The sequence below is a fragment of the Corylus avellana genome, chromosome 8, assembly GCF_965113065.1.
Source record: "Corylus avellana chromosome 8, dhCorAvel1.hap1.2, whole genome shotgun sequence".
Taxonomy (NCBI): domain Eukaryota; kingdom Viridiplantae; phylum Streptophyta; class Magnoliopsida; order Fagales; family Betulaceae; genus Corylus; species Corylus avellana.
The window spans coordinates 20,006,814-20,031,361 of record NC_142497.1 but is presented as its reverse complement, the minus strand read 5'-3'; the positions used below and the strand labels follow the sequence as shown (position 1 = coordinate 20,031,361).

Below are 24,548 nucleotides of genomic sequence, written 5' to 3'. Positions count from 1 at the left end.
GCAGCCCACAAAGAAATAGGATTCTGAATACCAAGTAGTTGTTGCTCCCATGCATCACAGGCACTAGCCAAGCATATATTTTTAAGATCACTAAGTAAGAATCTATTACAGTGCTATCATTTAATATATCTGAAATTGCATTAGCAATATCCAATTCATAAAATCAAAACAAAGATCCCATGTTCTCAAAAATGACACAGAAAAATGACCAACAAACCAGAACAGAACCGCAATATCATGCAATTATGAACTTTTACCTACTTTGAGTACACCTGATAAAACAAACACAACTTCAAGCTCATGGAAAAATATACAAAGAAGAAGGGCAAATCCCTCCCATTACATCCAGTAATGTGGAAATTCATCTAAATATCAAACAGATTTTACCACAAAAGTCCCAACAAGCAAGTCAGTAGACAGTTTTAGGGTCATTACAGCGCCTTCAAAAACCATTTATAAAAACGCCTGTAGAAAGTTCAAGATGATGGCATACATAGATACGTTTATAGTATACCTGCATGTACAAAAGAGAAAAAAAACATTGGAAATTGAACAAGAACAATAGTTTGTGCAATACCTAAGGTATCCTTGCCGGCCCTGCCCACAATTATGAGTTTCCACAAATATCCTAATTTGGCACCCAACAAGAGGAAGCATAGACAATTCGGCCCTTCCATCCCTGAAGCATCCAGTGGTTGTCTTCATCAAGTACAAAATCTTTGTGGTAGCATTTCATCATCTTAGACTTGAACAAGGTCATCACCTCTCGGTCCAATGGGAGCTGCCTGAAGCCAGCCCTTATAGTCCGGACCTGCCACTGCTTGTAAGTCTCGGGCCTCTCAACCCTTTGTAAGCCCTCACATGCTAAAACATTCATAGCCTCCCTCCCAAGGACCTCTCTCTCAAACATCAACCTCTCTTGGTTCTCACGGACACAGGGTAAAGTAACATCAAATATGTCATACAATGCAGAGAAGTGGTAGAGTGCTTCTCGGAACCGTGTGACAAAGAAGGGGGAACCGTAGGATCCATTAATAATAGAATGAACAAATATATTGGGATTTATCCTCCTGATTAAATTCAAAACGGCATCTCGTGGACTGGTCTCTTCAACTGTCTCATCAAGTACGTTTTTAAACCGGTACCAACAGTTCACAACAAGCACCTCATTCCTATCAATCTTGAGGTCCTCAATTTGGATAGTCTCCCAGTTCAGTGATGCTAGAGCATGGTACTCAAAAGGAACATCAAACCGCTCACAATACTTAGCCAAGCGACGACCAGTCTCCTCAATACTCTCAGTCGGACGGAATCCGGGTTGTGGAATTTCTATCCCTGTAATACGTAGTTTGGGAGGTCCTCCAACTCTTTTTGAAAGCATATGGATCAGAAGTGGCCAATGGAAACCATATTCGACACCAAAGTCTATAATATGAAGACGTGTTGCTTTCTCTGCTACTTTATTAATCATTTTGTTAGCAAAGAATAGTGAGATCCTCTTGAAAGGGATGGCTGAAAGAGAAACATTGTAAGCTTTCAACATTTCAAAAGCTGAGATCCTTTTGGAAATTAAGGAACTATAAAAAATTTGAGTTCCAGTGCCAGTGCCAGCCAAGCGTGCCTCGAGGCCATTAGCAAAGAAATGGGCCAACCTCTGAGACCCATCACCATAAGGAGAACAGTGCTGTCTAATCTGCTTCAGTAACTCATTTGCAGTTCTAATGTCACATGTTGATACAGCTTGCGCACATTGAATCAAAAGAGTACTCAAATCAACCGTTTCCTTCTTTTTGTCCTGTTTCTTAGCATGGCTCTTCCCACCACTAACTCCTTGCGGCTGCGCATTTGGCTGTGAGGCCTTGCTTGCTTCATTCTGCACAGTTTCATTGTTATTGTTATCGTGTGGCAGAAAAATAGCTTCGGTGGAAACGAACAACTTCTCAAACATTTCTGTCAATTCACTCTCTTCCACATAAACCGCAGACTTCTTATTACTCTTCCCTTCTTCTACCTCTACATCTTCCCTCTCATGATTCTTCCTTACGCTCAACCCATCTGGTGAATTCTCTCTACCCTTCTCCCCCTTGATTTCCACCTTTTGATCTTCTCCCTTCCAGTCGGGTGATACCATGCTAGTCCCCAAACCAACAACCAACTGATTACCCCTAGGAAGGAACTTAGTAGCTTCCTCTAACCCTCTCCTAAATTGCAACACAGATTCATTATCAATAAAAATGTTCTGAGCCAAAAGCTCCATGCCATCACCGATGTTAGTCACGCTGTTCGACTGATTGGCTAAAAACTGTGATCCATTGCTGGGCTGCAAATTGAGGGAAGAAGGGTATTTCTGACCGAGAGCATCATAGAAGGATTTCTCAGTGACTTGGAGACCCAAAGGGTCGTAAAACAGGCTGGGCTTGTCCTCTATGTTCTCTTCCATAAGTATCTGGCCTATGTACTTGAGAACCGTTTCCGAGAACTCAGTGTCGTCCGAGGACAAGTCTACCCCCGGACTCGTACCCACAGACGGTGTGCTCATGTCATAGCCAGCGGACGTAGCATATGGCTCTGCTGCTGGGGCCACAGTTATCCGCGGTGCGAAATCAGTGTAGCCCATGTCAGGTGGAAGCGATGAACATGAACTTTCAAGGAAGCTAAAATCAGGGGAGGGCAAATTGAATGTGTACTCGTTTAAAAGATCTGGGTATTGATTGGAATTGGGTGAAAAGGCATGGTCATCAGCTACCAAGACATTGTTTATGGAATCAGGCAACCCAGAAAACTTAGGATCCATAACTATTTATAGTATCAAACTAATATGCCGAATTCCAGAACAAATAAACACTGAACTACCCAAACCATATCAAAGACTAGGATATATCTATAACATAGATGTGAACAAGCTATAGGCAAAAGAAAAGGTTTAAAGTTGAAGAACCTCAGATATCCATCGGTTTCTCCGCGAGAAGCAAACACGTTTATCTGAGAAATAGCAGAGAATTCTCAGACACGGAACAGCGAGATGGAGCCGAAGAAATTGATGAGATTACAGAGAGCGGCACTCTGCTCTGACCGAGACAATTCTGGGGACGCTCGGGAAGTTTCGAAGACGCTGGGCATGAAGACTTACAAAGGAGTCAAACTCCAATCCTGAGAGGCATTGATACAATTTCAATGTTTTGACTCGTCAACAGACTCAACTGCTCACGTTGGAATCATTATTTGCTGACGTGCGGCTCAAGAAAAATTCTATTTAAATGAAAAAATCAGTATATATATATATATATATATATATATATCATTTTTTAATATAATTTTTTTTTTTTTCTCACATCAATTAAATTTGTAACAATTTTAAATCATTTCATTTCTCAAGTCCAATGCCAAACATAGTCTATGTTCTGTTTGGCATTCCACTCATTTTTCCTTTCTTCTTTTTGTTAATAAAAAGTCTTAACTTCTTTTTTTCACATTATCAAACAGCTGATTGAATTTCTAATTTTAAAATGTGTTATTTTAAATATAGTGGTTTGAAAATGTAATTTTTTTAAATGGACTGAAGGGTTTTTTAAAATCATAGTTTGACTATTAAAATTATGTGTTTTTTATCTATGATTTGAAAACACGTATTTTTGTATGTTTTCAAATCTCACTTTTTTAAAAAATGCACTACCAAATGATAGATTTTCTATAATTTGGTTTAAAATCACTTCTTTTTTATTTTTTTGATTGTGAGATCGTAGTGCCAAATACAGTCTAGCATTTTTCCTTCTTTTTTTTTTTTTAAAAAACAAAAATATTAATCTACAACTCAAAATAATTAAAAAGACCAAAAACAAATAAAAACAAAAAGAATGCCTCTTGAGAATGAGTAGCATTTCTCAAAAAAAAAAAAAAAAAACATTAACAAAACAAGCTACACTCATGGACTTAGTATCCCATGAAAAAAAAGAATCACAACTTATAATTAAAAAGTGAATCGTCGGTTTCTCTGATGGTACAAGACTACTAGAAAAGCTTTATGAATTTTAATGCAGATGCCAACCTTGTCGCAATTAGGTATGAGCTCTTTTATCTTTTTATTATTTTTATCTCTTCATCTCTGCAAATTATCACCATAAATAGTTGGACATAATCTCCAAATCATTATTTTTTATTTTTTGGTAATTACCTTTTCCCCCTATCAACTACAACGCATTGTCACTTTGCTCCTATGAACTGACAACCCTACTGCCCGACCTTATCAAATTACTATTTTGTGCCCAAAACCCCAATTCTGTCAGTCAAAGACGTTAACTCAGACGATCAATCCGTCACGTGCGCCCCACATGCCATCGAGAAATTTTTTATCCCACATTTTTCCCCATCAATTACAGCGCATTGTCACTTTGCTCCCCATAAACTATAATGTATTGTTACTTTGACCCCATAAACTGACATTTAAAATTAAGGATAAATTTGAAATTTTATAAAAAAAGTCAGAGATATAAACGTTATTATCTCACTTTTAACGTTTAAAATATGACGGAGGGATTCAAATTGACTGCAATTGAAAGTTCAGCGGTCTAAATTGAGAGGTTTTAAAGTTTGTAGAGCGTATGTCAAATCGCGTAATAGTTGAAGGGTTTAAAGTGAAATTACCCCAAAAACTAATAATAATTCGTCCAGTTTATCAAATGATCATATAATTTGGTGTGTAAAGTAGATTTCATTATAAATAAATCCATTCTTTGCAATCTTGAGGATTTGACTTAACTCATGAGACCCTTTCAAGAAGTACTCTTACTTATTTGGCAACACGTTTTTTTAAAACAAAAATATTAACAAATAAATTAAAATATAAAACGCTTAAAAAGGAACATTTACGTCACATCAAAATTCCTTTTTTTTAAAAAAAAAAAAAAAAAAAGAAAAAAACAATCACCTTTTGTGTTAACAAGGGCAGCTCCATGCCTCCACTTCTATATGGTGTGCAATGGCCGATGTTTAATGTTTCTTTCAATAACCAAAGATGTTCTTAGAAATGACAAAAAGAAATGTTAAAAAATGGTAGTGGATGGAAAAGGGGTGGTTCTTGAGGACCATCACATTATGATAATGCCAGTTTGGCCTCTAGTGCTAAAGTGGCTGTGTTCTTTTTATACCATTTCTCATGAATCTTCCCAAAAGATCAACAAACAAGCTACAAAAGCAAAGTTGTCGTTTATAGAGTTGTCACTCAAAGGCTCAAAGCACTAGTGGCATATGCTCAATGAGGTAAATAAAGTGGGCCTTATCTTTATGCCCAAAATTTGGAATTTCAACATTTACAAAGATCCAAGGCTGCCGGTTACAATCATCATGGTATTGTGTTTCAAGTAAACCATGACTGAGACTGCATCATAGGGGAAAATGGTGATATCATGATTGGTGGAGACAAAGGTGTCTAGAACTTTCTTCCATCTTTGAAGAATTAATTCGGCGTGCATGGTCATACCAATTCACAAATTTAATTAGTGTAACTCATGTTATAAGAAAAAGAGGAATGCTACCACCACACAAACATTTATAAAATGAGGCTTATAAAATGATGCGACAAGCGTCATGTTAGCTTTAAGAAAGCAAAAAAGAAAAATTCACGTTGTTTTGTTTACACACTGAGAAAAGGTTTTTTCTCTAGTTTTTCTTCGTCTACTGTAATGCGAGATGTAAACCAGTTTTTATCATACCCATTGTACTTTAAAAAATAAAAAATAAAAAATTGTACCTTGTCATTCCGACATCATATGGAAACAATCTTGATGGGGCATTGGAAAGCTTCTTTAAATGGCTATAATTTTGTAATTTCAACATTTACTGGATGAAAGTTGTTTTTCTATATTTTGTTTGCCACATAGTATTTTTATTTCATTTTTTAAATTGTTTTTGTAGGGTTTCAAATTTGGGCTTTATATAAGCCTAATACGATGGCCTTAGCGGTCCCACAATAATGTATTTTCGATCATTTTAATAATAAAAAATACTTATAGGTTCAATTTTCTTCCATTTTGCTCAAATTTTTAATTGATTATTGGTTTTGAAAAGAGTTATAAAACCAAAAGAGTTATAGGTCTTGTATTTATTTTCTTATTTTCTTTAAGATCCACTACGACACGCTGCATCAGCTGAGTGAGAGAGAGATAGAGAAGGGTGTGAAGGGGGTAGCGTCGTGCTGGGTTCAAAATCGGGTGGGGCTTCAATGGCAGCATTGGGCTCCGCTGCATATTCCAACTTCAAAAAAGTAGCCCCAGAGAATTTAAAATCCATTCTCCCTCTCCTTTTTTGATCGCATAGTATTAGAGAATGGAGCTAAGAAAATGCAGATGAGCATCAAAATCAATAAACTCAAAAACCAACCCTATACATCATCCGGCCATACCCGAAAAATCAACTCCAAATTCATCCCCATTTGGCTGAACAGCAACCCCAACCCAAACAAAGTACAAAGCCACCTCTCATTTGGTCAATAATACAAAGAAAACCCAGAAATCATCCTCCCCCAATTTCAGACAATCCTTCATTCAAAAGAACCAAATTCTTCCAAGAAACAAAACCACCACAAAATTTTCCACAAATCTATCAAGATAAACCCACAACCAAAAATCAACTTCGATCTCCCACAATCATTCCCCTCAGTAATCGCCCCCCATAATCCAAAACCATACACCAAAATTTAGTCCAAACATTAAACAACAAAAAATGAAGATTCAAAACTTACGTTGGAGAGGGAAAAATGTTATAGCTGCCAGAATTTTAGAATGGCGCCTGCAGAACAAGCACCACAACAGCATACATCCCATAACAATAAACAGGCTGGTGCAGCCCACAAAGAAATAGGATTCTGAATACCAAGTAGTTGTTGCTGCCCTGCATCACAGGCGCTAGACACACATATATTTTTAAGATCACCAAGAATCTGTTATAGTGCTATCATTTAATATATCTGAAATTGCATTAGCAATATCCGGTTCATAAAATGAAAACAAACATACAATGCTCACAAAAATGACACAATGAAATGGCCAACAAACCAGAAGAGAACCGCAATATCATGAAATTATGATCTTTTACTTACTTTTAGTACATCATATAAAACAAACACAAAACTTCAAGCTCGTGGAAAAATATACAAAGAAGGACAAATCCCTCCTATTGCATCTAGTAATGTGGAAATTAATCTTTGTTACAAAAGTCCCAACAAACCAGTCAGTAGACAGTATTAGGGTGATTACAGCATCTTCAAAAGGGTTTGCAGTATGTTCCAAGTATTTTATCCTATCCATAGTTCTACCACCATTTATAAAAACCTGTAGAAAGTTCAAGAAGATAAGCATACATAGATATGTTTATAATATACCTGCACCAACAAAAGAGAGAAAAACATTCAAATTTGAACAAGAATAACAGTTTCAACAGTACCTCAGGTATCCTTGCCAGCCCTGCCGCCCACACTCATGAGTTTCCACAAACATCCGGTTAAAGTATCCTAATTTGGCACCCAACAACTGCAAGCATAGACAATACGGCCCTTCCATCCCTGAAGCATCCAGTGGTTGTCTTCATCAAGTACAAAATCCTTGTGGTACCATTCCTTCATCTTAGACCTGAACAAGGTCATCACCTCTTGGTCCAATGGGAGCTGCCTGAAACCAGCCCTTATAGTCCGGACCTGCCACTGCTTGTAAATCTCGGGCCTCTCAACCCTCTCTAAGCCCTCACATGCTACAACATTCATAGCCTCCCTCCCATGGATCTCTCTCTCAAACATCAACCTCTGTTGGTTCTCACGGGGTAAAGTAACATCAAGTATGTCATACAATGTAGAGAAGTGGTAGAGTGCTTCTCGGAACCGTGTGACGAAGAACGGGGCATTGTAGCCTCCATTAACAATAGAATGGACAAAAATATCAGGATTTATACTCCTGATTAAATTCAAAACCGCATCCCGTGGATTAGTCTCTTCAACTGTCTCATCAAGTAGGTTCTTAAACCGGTACATACAGTTCACAGCAATCATCTCATTCCTATCAATCTTGAGCTCCTCAATTTGGATAGTCTCCCAGTTCTGTGATGCTAGAGCATGGTACTCAAATGGAACATTAAACCGCTCACAATACCTAGCCAGGCGACGACCGGTCTCCTCAATACTCTCTGTTGGACGGAATCCAGGTTGGGGAAGCTCTATCCCTGTAATACGTAGCTTGGGAGGTCCTCCAGCTTTTTTTGAGAGCTTATGGATCAGAAGTGGCCAATGGAAACCATATTCGATACCAAAGTCTATAATATGAAGACTTGTAGCTTTCTCTGCTACTTTATGAATCATTTTGGTAGCAAAGAATAGTGAGGTCCTCTTGAAAGGGGAGACTGAAAGATAAACTTTGTAAGCTTTCAATATTTCAGAAACTGGGATCCTTTTGGAAATTACGGAACTATAAAAAATTTGAGTTCCAGTGCCAGTGCCAACCATGCGTGCCTCAAGGCCATTAGCAAAGAAATGGGCCAACCTATGAGACCCATCACCATAAGGGGAAGAGTGCTGCCTAATCTGTTTCAGTAACTCATTTGCAGTTCTAATGTCACCTGTTGAGACAGCTTGCGCACATTGAATCAAAAGAGTCCTCAAATCTACCATTTCCCTCTTTTTGCCCTGTTTCTTAGCACGGCTCTTCCCACCACTAACTCCTTGTGGCTGCGCATTTGGCTGTGAGGCCTTGCTTGCTTCATTCTGCATGGATTCATTGTCATTGTTACCACATAGCAGAGAAAGTGCTTCCGTGGAAAGCAACACCTTATCAAACATTTCTGTTAATTCACTGTCTTCCACATAAACCGCAGACTGCTTATTCCTCCTCCCTTCTTCTACATCTACATCTTCTCTCTCATGATTCTTCCTTCCCCTCAACCCATCTGGTAAATTCTCTCTCTCACCCTTCTGTCCCTTCAGTTCCACCTTTTGATCCTCTCCCTTCAACTCTGGTGATACCATGCTAGTCCCCGAATCAACCACCAACTGCTTACCCCTAGGAAGGAACTTACTAGCTTCTTCTAACCCTTTCCTAAATTGCAACACAGATTCACTATCAGTAAAAATGTTATGAGCCAAAAGCTCCATGCCATCACCGATGTTAGTCATGCTGTTTGACTGATTGGCTAAAAACTGTGATCCATTAGTGGGCTGCAAATTGGACTGGAAAACATGGTCACCAGGAACAACTTGCGAAAAAGACGACTTGTACTCCCCAACATCACTGACCCACTGTGGATCAGTACTATTGTTAGTGCTAGAACTACTATTAGTACCATAATCACCACCAGTGCTTGCAGAAAAAACATCATCAGGGCTTCCCCAGTTGAGATTGATATAAGTTGGTTCTTCCTGGTGTAGATTGGGGGAAGGAGGGTATTTCTGACCGAGAGCATCATAAAAGGATTTCTCGGTGACTTTTAGACCCAAAGGGTCGTAAAACAGGCAGGGCTTGTCGTCTATGTTATCTTCCGCAAGTATCTGCCCTATGTACTTGAGAACCGTTTCCGAGAACTCAGTGTCGTCCGAGGTCGAGTCTACCCCCGGACTCGTACCCACAGACGGTATGCTCATGCTATCGCCAGGGGGCGGAGCATATGGCTGTGCTGCGGGGTCAACAGTTATCGGCGGAGCGAAATCAGTGTGACCCAGGTCAGGTGAAGGAAAAGAAGTTTCAAGGAAGCTAAAATCAGGGGAGGGCAAATTGAATGTGTACTCGTTTAAAAGATCTGGGTATTGATTGGAATTGGGTGAAAAGGCATGGTCATCAGCTACCAAGACATTGTTTATGGAATCAGGCAACCCAGAAAACTTAGGATCCATAACTATTTATAATATGCCGAATCCCAGAACAAATAAACACTGAACTACCCAAACCATATCAAAGACTAGGATATATCTATAAGATAGATGTGAACAAGCTAAAGGCAAAAGAAAAGGTTTAAAGTTGAAGAACCTCAGACATCCATCGGTTTCTCCGCGAGAAGCAAACACGTTTATCTGAGAATTAGCAGAGAATTCTCAGACGCGGAACAGCAAGATGGAACCGAAAAAATTGTGAGATTACAGAGAGCGGCACTCAGCTCTGACCGAGACAATTCTGGGGACGCTCGGGAAGTTTCGAAGACGTTGTGTGGATGAAGACTTACAAAGGAGTCAAACTCCAATCCTGAGAGGCATTGATACATTTTCAATGTTTTGACTCGTCACTCAACTGCTAACCTTGGAATCATTGTTTGCTGCCTTGAAGCTCAAGAGGAATACTATTCAATTAAAAAATCACTTACAAAATATTTTTTTAAAAATTTTTTTATACAATTTTTTTGTTTTTTTTGTTTTTTTGTTTTTTTTTCTTTCTCACATCAATTAAATTTACCTATAATTTCAGGTCACTTCATTTATCAAGTCCAATGCCAAACATAGCAAATGTTCTGTTTGGCATTCCACTCACTTTTCCTTTCTTTTATTTTTTTTTTCACATTAACAAACAGCTGATTGAATTTCTAATTTTAAAATGTGTAATTTTAAATATAATGATTTGGAAATGTAATTTTTTAAAATGGAATTAAGGGTTTTAATAAAATCATAGTTTGACTATTAAAATTATATGTTTTTTACCTATGATTTTAAAAACAAATATTTTTCTATGTTTTCAAATCTCACTTTTTTAAAAAATGCACTACCAAATGATAGATTTTCTATAATTTGGTTTAAAATCACTTCTTCTTTTTTTATTGTGAGATCGTAGTGCCAAATACATTCTAGCATTTTTCCTTTTTTTTTTTTTTTTTTCAAAACAAAAATATTAACCTACAACTCAAAATAATTAAAAAGACCAAAAACAAATAAAAACAAAAAGAATGCCTCTTGAGAATGAGTAGCATTTCTCAAAAAAAAAAAAAAAAAACATTAACAAAACAAGCTACACTCATGGACTTAGTATCCCATGAAAAGAAAGAATCACAACTTATAATTAAAAAGTGAATCGTCGGTTTCTCTGGTGGTACAAGACTACTGGAAAAGCTTTATGAATTTTAATGCAGACGCCAACCTTGTTCCAATTAGGTATGAGCTCTTTTATCTTTTTATTATTTTTATCTCTTCATCTATGCAGATTATCACCATAAATAGTTAGACATAATCTCCAACTCATTATTTTTTATTTTTTGGTAATTACATTTTCCCCTTATCAACTACAACGCATTGTCACTTTACTCCTATGAACTGACAACCCTACTGCCCGAACCTATCAAATTACTATTTTGTGCCCAAAACCCCAATTCTGTCAGTCAAAGGTGTTAACTCAGACGATCAACCCATCGCGTGCGCCCCACATGCCAATTAGAAATTTTTTATCCCACCTTTTCCCCCATCAACTACAACGCATTATCACTTTGCTCCCTATAAACTATAATGTATTGTCACTTTGACCCCATAAACTGACATTTAAAATTAAGGATAAATTTAAAATTTTATAAAAAAGTCAGAGATATAAACGTTATTATCTCACTTTTAACATTTAAAATATGACGGAAGGATTCAAATTGACTGCAATTGAAAGTTCAGCAGTCTAAATTGAGAGGTTTCAAAGTTCGTGGAGTGTATGTCAAATCGCGTGATAGTTGAGGAATTTAAAGTGAAATTATCCCAAAAACTAATAATAATTTGCCCAGTTTATCAAATGATCATATAATTTGGTGTGTAAAGTAGATTTCATTATAAATAAATCCATTCTTTGCAATCTTGAGGATTTGACTTAACTCATGAGACCCTTTCAAGAAGTACTCTTACTTATTTGGCAACACTTTTTTTTAAAAGAAAAATATTAACAAATAAATTAAAATATAAAACACTTAAAAAGGAACATTTACGTCACATCAAAATTCCTTTTTTTTAAAAAAAAAAAAAAAAAAAATCACCTTTTGTGCTAACAAGGGCAGCTCCATGCCTCCACTTCTATATGGTGTGCAATGGCCGATGTTTAATGTTTCTTTCAATAACCAAAGATGTTCTTCGACATGACAAAAAGAAATGTTAAAAAATCGTAGTGGATGGAAAAGGGGTGGTTCTTGAGGACCATCACATTATGATAATGCCCGTTTGGCCTCTAGTGCTAAAGTGGGTGTGTTCTTTTTGTACCATTTCTCATGAATCTTCCCAAAAGATCAACAAACAAGCTACAAAAGCAAAGTTGTCGTTTATAGAGTTGTCACTCAAAGGCTCAAAGCACTAGTGGCATATGCTCAATGAGGTAAATAAAGTGGGCCTTATCTTTATGCCCAAAATTTGGAATTTCAACATTTACAAAGATCCAAGGCTGCCGGTTACAATCATCATGGTATTGTGTTTCAAGTAAACCATGACTGAGACTGCATCATGGTGGAGACAAAGGTGTCTAGAACTTTCTTCCATCTTTGAAGAATTAATTCGGCGTGCATGGTCATACCAATTCACCAACTTAATTAGTGTAACTCATGTTATAAGAAAAAGAGGAATGCTACCACCACACATTTATAAAATGAGGCTTATAAAATGATGCGACAAGTGTCATGTTAGCTTTCAGAAAGCAAAAAAGAAAAATTCACGTTGTTTTGTTTACACACTGACAAAAGATTTTTTCTCTAGTTTTTCTTCGTCTACTGTAATGCGAGATGTAAACCAGTTTTTATCATACCCATTGTACTTTAAACAAAAAAAAAAAAAAATTGTACCTTGTCATTCCGACATCATATGGAAACAATTTTGGTGGGGCATTGGAAAGCTTCTTTAAATGGCTATAATTTTGTAATTTCAACATTTACTAGGTGAAAGTTGTTTTTCTATATTTTGTTTGCCACAGTATTTTTATTTCATTTTTTAAATTATTTTTGTAGGGTTTTAAATTTAGGCTTTATATAAAGCTAATAAAATGGCCATAGCTGTCTCACACAATAATGTACTTTCGATCATTTTAACAATAAAAAATATTTATAGGTTGAATTTTCTTCCATTTTGCCTCTGATCTTTAATTGATTATTGGTTTTGGAAAGAGTTATATGTTTTGTGTTTATTTTCTTTACGATCAATTTACTATGACACGCTGCATCAAAACCCGAGTGAGAGAGAAAGAGAGAGATAGAGAAGCGTGTGAAGTGGGTAGTGTTCAAACAATGAAAACCGTCCACCTTTGTGTGGTGGATGAGCATCAAAATCAATAACCCCAAAACTGAAAATCAAAACTCAAAAACCGACCCTATACATCATCCAGCCATACCCGAAACAATCAACTCCAATTTCATCCCCATTCGGCTGAACAGCAACCGCAACCTAAACAAAGTACAAAGCCACCTCTCATTTGGTCAATCATACAAAGAAAACCCAGAAATCATTTCCCCAATTTCAGACAATCCTTCATTCAAAAGACCCAAATTCTTCCAAGAACTCAAACCACCACAAAATTTTTCCCAAACTGGTCATGATAACACCCACAGCCAAAAATCAACTTTAATCTCCCACAATCATTCCCCTCGGTAATTGCCCCCCATAATCCAAACCATACACCAAAATTTAGTTCCAACATTAAGCAACTAAAAATGAAGAATCAAAACTCATGTTGGGGAGGGGAATATGTTAGAGCTGCGAGAATTTTTGAAAGGCGTCAGAGGGACAAGCATCACACACACCAGCATGCATCCAATAACAATAAACAGGCTGGTGCAGCCCACAAAGAAATAGGATTCTGAATACCAAGTAGTTATTGCTCCCATGCATCACAGGCACTAGCCAAGCATATATTTTTAAGATAACCAAGTAAGAATCTATTACAGTGCTATCATTTAATATATCTGAAATTGCATTAGCAATATCCAATTCATAAAATCAAAACAAAGATCCCATGTTCTCAAAAATGACACAGAAAAATGACCAACAAACCAGAACAGAACCGCAATATAATGCAATTATGAACTTTTACCTATTTTGAGTACACCTGATAAAACAAACACACAACTTCAAGCTCATGGAAAAATATACAAAGAAGAAGGGCAAATCCCTCCCATTACATCCAGTAATGTGGAAATTCATCTAAATATCAAACAAATTTTACCACAAAAGTCCTAACAAGCAAGTCAGTAGACAGTTTTAGGGTCATTACAGCGCCTTCAAAAACCATTTATAAAAACGCCTGTAGAAAGTTCAAGATGATGGCATACATAGATACGTTTATAGTATACCTGCATGTACAAAAGAGAAAAAAACATTGAAAATTGAACAAGAACAATAGTTTGTGCAATACCTAAGGTATCCTTGCCAGCCCTGCCCACAATTATGAGTTTCCACAAATATCCTAATTTGGCACCCAACAAGAGGAAGCATAGACAATTCGGCCCTTCCATCCCTGAAGCATCCAGTGGTTGTCTTCATCAAGTACAAAATCTTTGTGGTAGCATTTCATCATCTTAGACTTGAACAAGGTCATCACCTCTCGGTCCAATGGGAGCTGCCTGAAGCCAGCCCTTATAGTCCGGACCTGCCACTGCTTGTAAGTCTCAGGCCTCTCAACCCTTTGTAAGCCCTCACATGCTAAAACATTCATAGCCTCCCTCCCAAGGACCTCTCTCTCAAACATCAACCTCTGTTGGTTCTCACGGACATGGGGTAAAGTAACATCAATTATGTCATACAATGCAGAGAAGTGGTGGAGTGCTTCTCGGAACCGTGTGACAAAGAAGGGGGAACCGTAGGATCCATTAATAATAGAATGAACAAATATATTGGGATTTATCCTCCTGATTAAATTCAAAATGGCATCCCGTGGACTGGTCTCTTCAATTGTCTCATCAAGTACGTTCTTAAACCGGTACCAACAGTTCACAACAAGCACCTCATTCCTATCAATCTTGAGGTCCTCAATTTGGCTAGTCTCCCAGTTTTGTGATGCTAGAGCATGGTACTCAAAAGGAACATCAAACCGCTCACAATACTTAGCCAAGCGACGACCAGTCTCCTCAATACTCTCAGTCGGACGGAATCCGGGTTGTGGAATTTCTATCCCTGTAATACGTAGCTTGGGAGGTCCTCCAACTCTTTTTGAAAGCATATGGATCAGAAGTGGCCAATGGAAACCATATTCGACACCAAAGTCTATAATATGAAGACGTGTTGCTTTCTCTGCTACTTTATTAATCATTTTGTTAGCAAAGAATAGTGAGATCCTCTTGAAAGGGATGGCTGAAAGAGAAACGTTGTAAGCTTTCAACATTTCAGAAGCTGAGATCCTTTTGAAAATTAAGGAACTATAAAAAATTTGAGTTCCAGTGCCAGTGCCAGCCAAGCGTGCCTCGAGGCCATTAGCAAAGAAATGGGCCAACCTCTGAGACCCATCACCATAAGGGGAACAGTGTTGCCTAATCTGCTTCAGTAACTCATTTGCAATTCTAATGTCACCTGTTGATACAGCTTGCGCACATTGAATTAAAAGAGTCCTCAAATCAACCGTTTCCTTCTTTTTGTCCTGTTTCTTAGCACGGCTCTTTCCACCACTAACTCCTTGCGGCTGCGCATTTGGCTGTGAGGCCTTGCTTGCTTCATTCTGCACAGTTTCATTGTTATTGTTATCGTGTGGCAGAGAAATAGCTTCGGTGGAAACAAACAACTTATCAAACATTTCTGTCAATTCACTCTCTTCCACATAAACCACAGACTTCTTATTACTCTTCCCTTCTTCTACCTCTACATCTTCCCTCTCATGATTCTTCCTTACCCTCAATCCATCCGGTGAATTCTCTCTACCCTTCTCCCCCTTGATTTCCACCTTTTGATCTTCTCCCTTCCAGTCAGGTGATACCATGCTAGTCCCCAAATCAACAAGTAACTGATTACCCCTAGGAAGGAACTTAGTAGCTTCCTCTAACCCTCTCCTAAATTGCAACACAGATTCACTATCAATAAAAATGTTCTGAGGCAAAAGTTCCATGCCATCACCGATGTTAGTCACGCTGTTCGACTGATTGGCTAAAAACTGTGATCCATTACTGGGCTGCAAATTGAGGGAAGAAGGGTATTTCTGACCGAGAGCATCATAGAAGGATTTCTCAGTGACTTGGAGACCCAGAGGGTCGTAAAACAAGCTGGGCTTGTCCTTTATGTTCTCTTCCATAAGTATCTGGCCTATGTACTTGAGAACCGTTTCCGAGAACTCAGTGTCGTCCGAGGACGAGTCTACCCCCGGATTCGTACCCACAGACGGTGTGCTCATGCTTTCGCCAGCGGACGGAGCATATGGCTGTGCTGCTGGGTCCACAGTTATCGGCGGAGCGAAATCAGTGTGACCCAGGTCAGGTGAAAGAGATGAACTTTCAAGGAAGCTAAAATCAGGGGAGGGCAAATTGAATGTGTACTCGTTTAAAAGATCTGGGTATTGATTGGAATTGGGTGAAAAGGCATGGTCATCAGCTACCAAGACATTGTTTATGGAATCAGGCAACCCAGAAAACTTAGGATCCATAACTATTTATAGTATCAAACTAATATGCCGAATCACAGAACAAATAAACACTGAACTACCCAAACCATATCAAATACTAGGATATATTTATAACATAGAGTGAACAAGCTAAAGGCAAAAGAAAAGGTTTAAAGTTGAAGAACCTCAGACATCCATCGGTTTCTCCGCGAGAAGCAAACACGTTTATCTAAGAAATAGTAGAGAATTCTCAGACGCGGAACAGCAAGATGGAGCCGAAGAAATTGATGAGATTACAGAGAACGGCACTCAGCTCTGACCGAGACAATTCTGGGGACGTTCGGGAAGTTTCGAAGACGCTGTGCATGAAGACTTACAAAGGAGTCAAAACTCCAATCCTGAGAGGCATTGATACAATTTCAATGTTTTGACTCGTCAACTGAGTCAACTTACAAAGGAATCATTGTTTGCTGCCTCATGGACTTAGTATCCCATGAAAAAAAAAAAAAAAAAAAACATTAACAAAACAGGCTACGCTCATGGACTTAGTATCCCATGAAAAGAAAGAAACACAACTTATAAGTAAAAAGTGAATGGTCAGCTTCTCTCATGGTACAAGATTACTGGGAAAGCTTTATGAATTTTAATGTAGATGCCAACCTTGTTGCAATTAGGTATTAGCTCTTTTATCTTTTTGTTATTTTTATCTCTTCACCTCTGCAAATTATCACCATAAAAAGTTAGACATAATCTCAAACTCATAATTTTTTTTTTTTTTTTTTTTTTTTTGTTAATTACCTTTTCCCCTATCAACTATAACGTATTGTCACTTTGCTTCTATGAACTGACAACTCTACTGCCCGACCCTATCAAATTACTATTTTGTGCTCAAAACCCCCATTTCGTCAGTCAAAGGCTTTAACTCAGACGATCAACCCGTCACGTGCGCCCCAAATGCTAACTTGAAATTTTCTATCCTACCGTTTTTCCCATCAACTACAACGCATTGTTACTTTGCCTCCATCAACTACAATGTATTGTCACTTTACCCCCATAAACTGACATTTGAAATTAAAGGTAAATTTAAAATTTTATAAAAAAGTTAGAGATATAAATGTTATTGTCTCACTTTTAACGTTTTAAATATGACGAAAGAATTCAAATTGACTGCAATTGAAAGTTCAGAAGTCTAAATTGAGAGGTTTCAAAGTTCGTGAGGTGTATGTTAAATCGCGTGATAATTCAAATGTCTAAATTGAAATTACCCCAAAAACTAATAATAATTTGTCCAGTTTATCAAATGATCATATAATTTGGTGTGTAAAGTAGATTTCTTTATAAATAAATAAATAAATTCATTCTTTGCAATCTTGAAGATTTGACTTAACTCATGAGACCCTTCAAGAAGTACTGTTACTTATTTGGTAAAACCTTCTTTTAAAACAAAAATATTAATAAACAAATTAAAATATAAAACACTTAAAGAAGAATATTTACATTTACGTCACATCAAAATTCTTTTTCTTTTCTTTTGTTAAAAAAAAAATCACCTTTTGTGTTAACAAGGGCAGCTCCATGCCTCCACATCTATATGGTGTGTAGGCCGATGTTTAATGTTTCTTTCGATAAACAAAGATGCCTTAGAAATGACAAAAAGAAATGTCGAAAAATGGTAGTGGATGGAAAAGGGGTGGTTCATGAGGACCATGACATTATGATAATGCCAGTTTGGCCTCTAGTGCTAAAGTGGGTGTGTTCTTTTTATACCATTTCTCATGAATCTTTCCAAAAGACCAACAAACAAGCTACAAAAGCAAAGTTATCGTTTATAGAGTTGTCACTCAAAGGCTCAAAGCACTAGTGGCATATACTCAATGAGGTAAATAAAGTGGGCCTTATCTTTAGGCCCAAAATTTGGAATTTCAACATATACAAAGATCCAAGGCTGCCGGTATTTTGAACAATGTTCATCGTACTTACAATCATCATGGTATTGTGTTTCAAGTAAACCATGACTGAGACTGGATCATAGGGGAAAATGGAGATGTCATGATTGGTGGAGACAAAGGTGGCTAGAACTTTCTTCCATCTTTGAAGAATTCAGCGTGCATGATCATACCAGTTCACCAACTTAATTAGTGTAACTCATCTTATAAGAAAAATAGAAATGCTACAACCACACAAACATTTATAAAATGAGGCTCATAAACTAATATGACAAGTGTCATGTTAGTTTTAGAAAAGCAAAAAAGAAAAATTCATGTTGTTTAGTTTACACACCGACAAAATGTTTTTTCTCTAGTTTTCCTTCGTCTACTGTAATGCGAAGCTCAGAGGAGTTGATGTAAACTAGTTTTTATCATACCCATTGTACTTTAAAAAAAACAAAAAAAAAAAAAAAAATTGTACCTTGTCATTCCGACATCAAATGAAAACAAGCTTGGTGGGGCATTGGAAAGCTTATTTAAAGGGCTATAATTTTGTAATTTCAGCATTTACTAGGTGAAAGTTGTTTTTCTATATTTTGTTTGCCACATAGTATTTTTATTTCATTTTTTAAATTATTTTTGTAGGGTTTTAAATTTAGGCTTTATATAAAGCTAATAAGATGGCCTTAGTGGTCACACACAATAATGTACTTTCGATCATTTTAACAACAAAAAATACTTATAGGTTGAATTTTCTTCCATTTTGCCTCTAATTTTTAATTGATTATTGGTTTTGGAAAGAGTTATACGTCTTGTGTTTATTTTCTTTACGATCGATTCACTATGACACGCTGCATCAAAACCCGAGTGAGAGAGAGAGAGAGAGAGATAGAGAAGCGTGTAAAGTGGGTAGTGTCCAAACAATGAAAACTGTCCACCTTTGTGTGGTGGATGAGCATCAAAATCAATAACCCCAAAACTGAAAATCAAAACTCAAAAACCAACCGTATACATCATCCGGCCATACCCGAAAAAATCAACTCCAATTTCATCCCTATTCGGCTGAACAGAAACCGCAACCTAAACAAAGTACAAAGCGCCACCTCTCATTTGGTCAATCATACAAAGAAAACCCAGAAATCATTTCCCAAATTTCAAACAATCCTTCATTCAAAAGACCCAAATTCTTCCAAGAACTGAAACCACCACAAAATTTTCCCCAAACTGGTCAAGATAACACCCACAGCCAAAAATCAACTTCAATCTCCCACAATCATTCCCCTCAGTAATTGGCCCCCATAATCCAAACCATACACCAAAATTTAGTTCCAACATTAAACAACTAAAAATGAAGAATCAAACCTCATGTTGGGGAGGGGAATATGTTAGAGCTGCGAGAATTTTTGAATGGCGCCAGAGGGACAAGCATCACACACACCAGCATGCATCCAATAACAATAAACAGGCTGGTGCAGCCCACAAAGAAATAGGATTCTGAATACCAAGTAGTTGTTGCTCCCATTTATCACAGGCACTAGCCAAGCATATATTTTTAAGATCACTAAGTAAGAACCTATTACAGTGCTATCATTTAATATATCTGAAATTGCATTAGCAATATCCAATTCATAAAATCAAAACAAAGATCCCATGTTCTCAAAAATGACACAGAAAATGACCAACAAGCCAGAAGAGAAACGCAATATCATGCAATTATGAACTTTTACCTACTTTGAGTACACCTGATAAAACAAACACACAACTTCAAGCTCGTGGAAAATATACAAAGAAGAAGGGCAAATCCCTCCCATTACATCCAGCAATATGGAAATTCATCTAAATATCAAACAGATTTTACTACAAAAGCCCCAACAAGCAAGTCAGTAGACAGTTTTAGGGTCATTACAGCACCTTCAAAAACCATTTATAAAAACGCCTGTAGAAAGTTCAAGATGATGGCATACATAGATACGTTTATAGTATACCTGCATGTACAAAAGAGAAAAAAACATTGAAAATTGAACAAGAACAATAGTTTGTGCAATACCTAAGGTATCCTTGCCAGCCCTGCCCACAATTATGAGTTTCCACAAATATCCTAATTTGGCACCCAACAAGAGGAAGCATAGACAATTCGGCCCTTCCATCCCTGAAGCATCCAGTGGTTGTCTTCATCAAGTACAAAATCTTTGTGGTAGCATTTCATCATCTTAGACTTGAACAAGGTCATCACCTCTCGGTCCAATGGGAGCTGCCTGAAGCCAGCCCTTATAGTCCGGACCTGCCACTGCTTGTAAGTCTCGGGCCTCTCAACCCTTTGTAAGCCCTCACATGCTAAAACATTCATAGCCTCCCTCCCAAGGAACTCTCTCTCAAACATCAACCTCACTTGGTTCTCACGGACTCGGGGTAAAGTAACATCAAATATGTCATACAATGCAGAGAAGTGGTAGAGTGCTTCTCGGAACCGTGTGACAAAGAAGGGGGAACCGTAGGATCCATTAATAATAGAATGAACAAATATATTGGGATTTATCCTCCTGATTAAATTCAAAACGGCATCCCGTGGACTGGTCTCTTCAACTGTCTCATCAAGTACGTTCTTAAACCGGTACCAACAGTTTACAACAAGCACCTCATTCCTATCAATCTTGAGGTCCTCAATTTGGATAGTCTCCCAGTTCTGTGATGCTAGAGCATGGTACTCAAAAGGAACATCAAACCGCTCACAATACTTAGCCAAGCGACGACCAGTCTCCTCAATACTTTCAGTTGGACGGAATCCGGGTTGTGGAATTTCTATCCCTGTAATACGTAGCTTGGGAGGTCCTCCAACTCTTTTTGAAAGCATATGGATTAGAAGTGGCCAATGGAAACCATATTCGACACCAAAGTCTATAATATGAAGACGTGTTGCTTTCTTTGCTACTTTATCAATCATTTTGTTAGCAAAGAATAGTGAGATCCTCCTGAAAGGGATGGTTGAAAGAGGAACGTTGTTAGCTTTCAATATTTCAAAAGCTGATATCCTTTTGGAAATTAAGGAACTATAACAAATTTGAGTTCTAGTGCCAGTGCCAGCCAAGCGTGCCTCGAGGCCATTAGCAAAGAAATGAGCCAACCTCTGAGACCCATCACCATAAGGGGAAGAGTGCTGCCTAATCAGCGTCAGTAACTCATTTGCAGTTCTAATGCCACCTGTTGATACAGCTTGCGCACATTGAATCAAAAGAGTACTCAAATCAACCGTTTCCTTCTTTTTGCTCTGTTTCTTAGCACGGCTCTTCCCACCACTAACTCCTTGAGGCTGCGCATTTGGCTGTGAGGCCTTGCTTGCTTCATTCTGCACGGTTTCATTGTTATTGTTATCGTGTGGCAGAGAAATAGCTTCGGAGGAAACCAACAACTTATCAAACATTTCTGTCAATTCACTCTCTTCCACATAAACCACAGACTGCTTATTCCTCCTCCCCTCTTCTACAGCTACATCGTCTCTCTCATGATTCTTCCTTCCCCTCAACCCATCTGGTAAATTCTCTCTCTCACCCTTCTCTCCCTTGAGTTCCACCTTTTGATCCTCTCCCTTCAACTCTGGTGATACCATGCTAGTCCCTGAATCAACCACCAACTGATTACCCCTAGGAAGGAACTTACTAGCTTCTTCTAACCCTCTCCTAAATTGCAACACAGATTCACTATCAGTAAAAATGTTATGAGCTAAAAGCTCCATGCCATCACCGATATTAGTCACGCTGTTCGACTGATTGGCTAAAAACTGAGATTCATTAGTGGGCTGCAAATTGGACTGGAAAACATAGTCACCAGGAGCAACAACTTGCGAAAAAGACGACTTGTACTCCCCAACATCACTGACCCACTGTGGATCAGTACTATTGCTAGTGCTAGAACCACTATTAGTACCATAATCACCACCAGTGCTTGCAGAAAAAACATCATCAGGGCTTGCCAAGTTGAGATTGATATAAGTTGGTTCTTCCCGGTGTATATTGGGGGAAGGAGGGTATTTCTGACCGAGAGCATCATAGAAGGATTTCTCGGTGACTTTTAGACCCAAAGGGTCGTAAAACAGGCAGGGCTTGTCCTCTATGTTATCTTCCATAAGTATCTGGCCTATGTACTTGAGAACCGTTTCCGAGAACTCAGTGTCGTCCGAGGTCAAGTCTTCCCCCGGACTCGTACCCACAGACGGTGTGCTCATGCTATCGCCAGCGGACGGAGCATATGGCTGTGCTGCTGGGTCCACAGTTATCGGCGGAGCGAAATCAGTGTGACCCAGGTCAGGTGAAAGCGATGAACTTTCAAGGAAGCTAAAATCAGGGGAGGGCAAATTGAATGTGTACTCGTTTAAAAGATCTGGGTATTCATTGGAATTGGGTGAAAAGGTATGGTCATCAGCTACCAAGACATTGTTTATGGAATCAGGCAACCCAGAAAACTTAGGATCCATAACTATTTATAATATGCCGAATCCCAGAACAAATAAACACTGAACTACCCAAACCAAATCAAAGACTAGGATATATCTATAAGATAGATGTGAACAAGCTAAAGGCAAAAGAAAAGGTTTAAAGTTGAAGAACCTCAGACATCCATCGGTTTCTCCGCGAGAAGCAAACACGCTTATCTGAGAAATAGCAGAGAATTCTCATACTTGGAACAGCAAGATGGAACCGAAGAAATTGATGAGATTACAGAGAGCGGCACTCAGCTCTGACCGAGACAATTCTGGGGACGTTCGGGAAGTTTCGAAGACGCTCTGCATGAAGACTTAGAAAGGAGTCAAACTCCAATCCTGAGAGGCATTGATACAATTTCAATGTTTTGACTCGTCAACTGACTCAACTGCTCCCCTTATTATCATTGTTTGCAGGCTTTAAAATAAAAAAATTACTATTTTTTTTTTTCATACAAAATGTTCTTACTTTTTTTTTTTTTTTTTTTTACATCATTTAAATTTTTTTATAGTTTCACACTTCTTTTTTCCAGTCCAATGCCAAACATAGCCAATGTTCTGTTTGGCATTCCACTCACTTTTCCTTTCTTCTTTTTATTAATAAAAAGTCTTTTAACTTCTTTTTTTTCACTTTAACAAACAGCTGACTGAATTTCTAATTTTAAAATGTGAGATTTTAAATATAGTGATTTGAAAATGTAATTTTTTAGAATACAATTAAGGGTTTAATAAAATCATAGTTTGACTATTAAAATTATGTGTTTTTTAAGATGCACCACTTTCCTATGATTTGAATACAAATATTTTTCTATGTTTTCAAATCTCTCTTTTGTTTAAAAATGCACTACCAAATGATAGATTTTCTATAATTTGGTTTTAAATCACTTTTTTTTTTTTTGCTTGGGAGATCGTAGTGACAAAACTTGTAGTTGATGGAAAAAAATATATAATTACCCTGTCTTTTTTGGTGTGTGTTTGTTCTTACCGGCATCACTCACCCTTTTAGACAAAATTATGAACTTGTGCAATTTTACTTCTCTGGGCAATTGTACCTCCACCAGCAAACTCTTGTTTTTTCAAACTCTAAGGCACTTTTAACGTTCTGCAGCAAATTATGTTGGAGTTCTTAAAGCCTTGGAGACAAGTGTATCCATAGAAAGGAATCATGAATTGGGGGTTATGCGGTTGTGGTTATTAGCGGTTTTTTTAGCATTTAATAACCGCCCCACTTCTTAGTTGTTCGGATTTGGTATAAAAGGCCCACAAGTAGAATTGCAAAGATACTCAGAACCATAGAACCAGTTGTGTTTTCTTGGAGGTCAAGCAGTCCTCAGAAACAGCTCATTTTGACATTTACATCCAATTTCCATTCAATTCTACTACTCAATTCCTTAAATTCCAAGATCATTCAAAACATTACAATACAAAACGTTAAGTTTATTACAGAATCTGGAACATGATACCCACAATACAAAGTTTACTTCTCTACTTGTTGGTTTAACAAAATTGTGATCCCTGAGCTGAATCATGATATTATATGAACACCCTTAGAAAGTTCAAGGAGATGAGCATACAAGATATGTTTATAATCTACCTGCACGTACAGAAGAGAAAAAAAACCAAAAGGAAATTGAACAAGAACAATAGTTTGCACACTACCTA

The 24,548-nt window shown here is 37.7% G+C and overlaps 4 pseudogenes across 2 annotated transcripts; all 4 read right to left on the bottom strand.

The window, feature by feature from the left end:
* LOC132164465 (scarecrow-like protein 34 pseudogene) lies at positions 1–3,147 on the bottom strand (annotated as a pseudogene). Its single transcript, XR_015912986.1, has 2 exons — positions 578–3,147; positions 1–63 (listed from the first exon to the last, which is right to left on the bottom strand). The product of XR_015912986.1 is annotated as a scarecrow-like protein 34 pseudogene (transcript).
* A 3,920-nt stretch (positions 3,148–7,067) lies between these two features.
* LOC132164460 (scarecrow-like protein 34 pseudogene) lies at positions 7,068–10,235 on the bottom strand (annotated as a pseudogene). The gene is made up of 2 exons (XR_015913004.1): positions 7,438–10,235; positions 7,068–7,325 (listed from the first exon to the last, which is right to left on the bottom strand). The product of XR_015913004.1 is annotated as a scarecrow-like protein 34 pseudogene (transcript).
* A 3,778-nt stretch (positions 10,236–14,013) lies between these two features.
* On the bottom strand, positions 14,014–16,906 carry LOC132164776 (scarecrow-like protein 34 pseudogene; annotated as a pseudogene).
* Positions 16,907–20,102: 3,196 nt separating this feature from the next.
* On the bottom strand, positions 20,103–23,235 carry LOC132164379 (scarecrow-like protein 33 pseudogene; annotated as a pseudogene).
* Between the last annotated feature and the right edge of the window lie 1,313 nt (positions 23,236–24,548).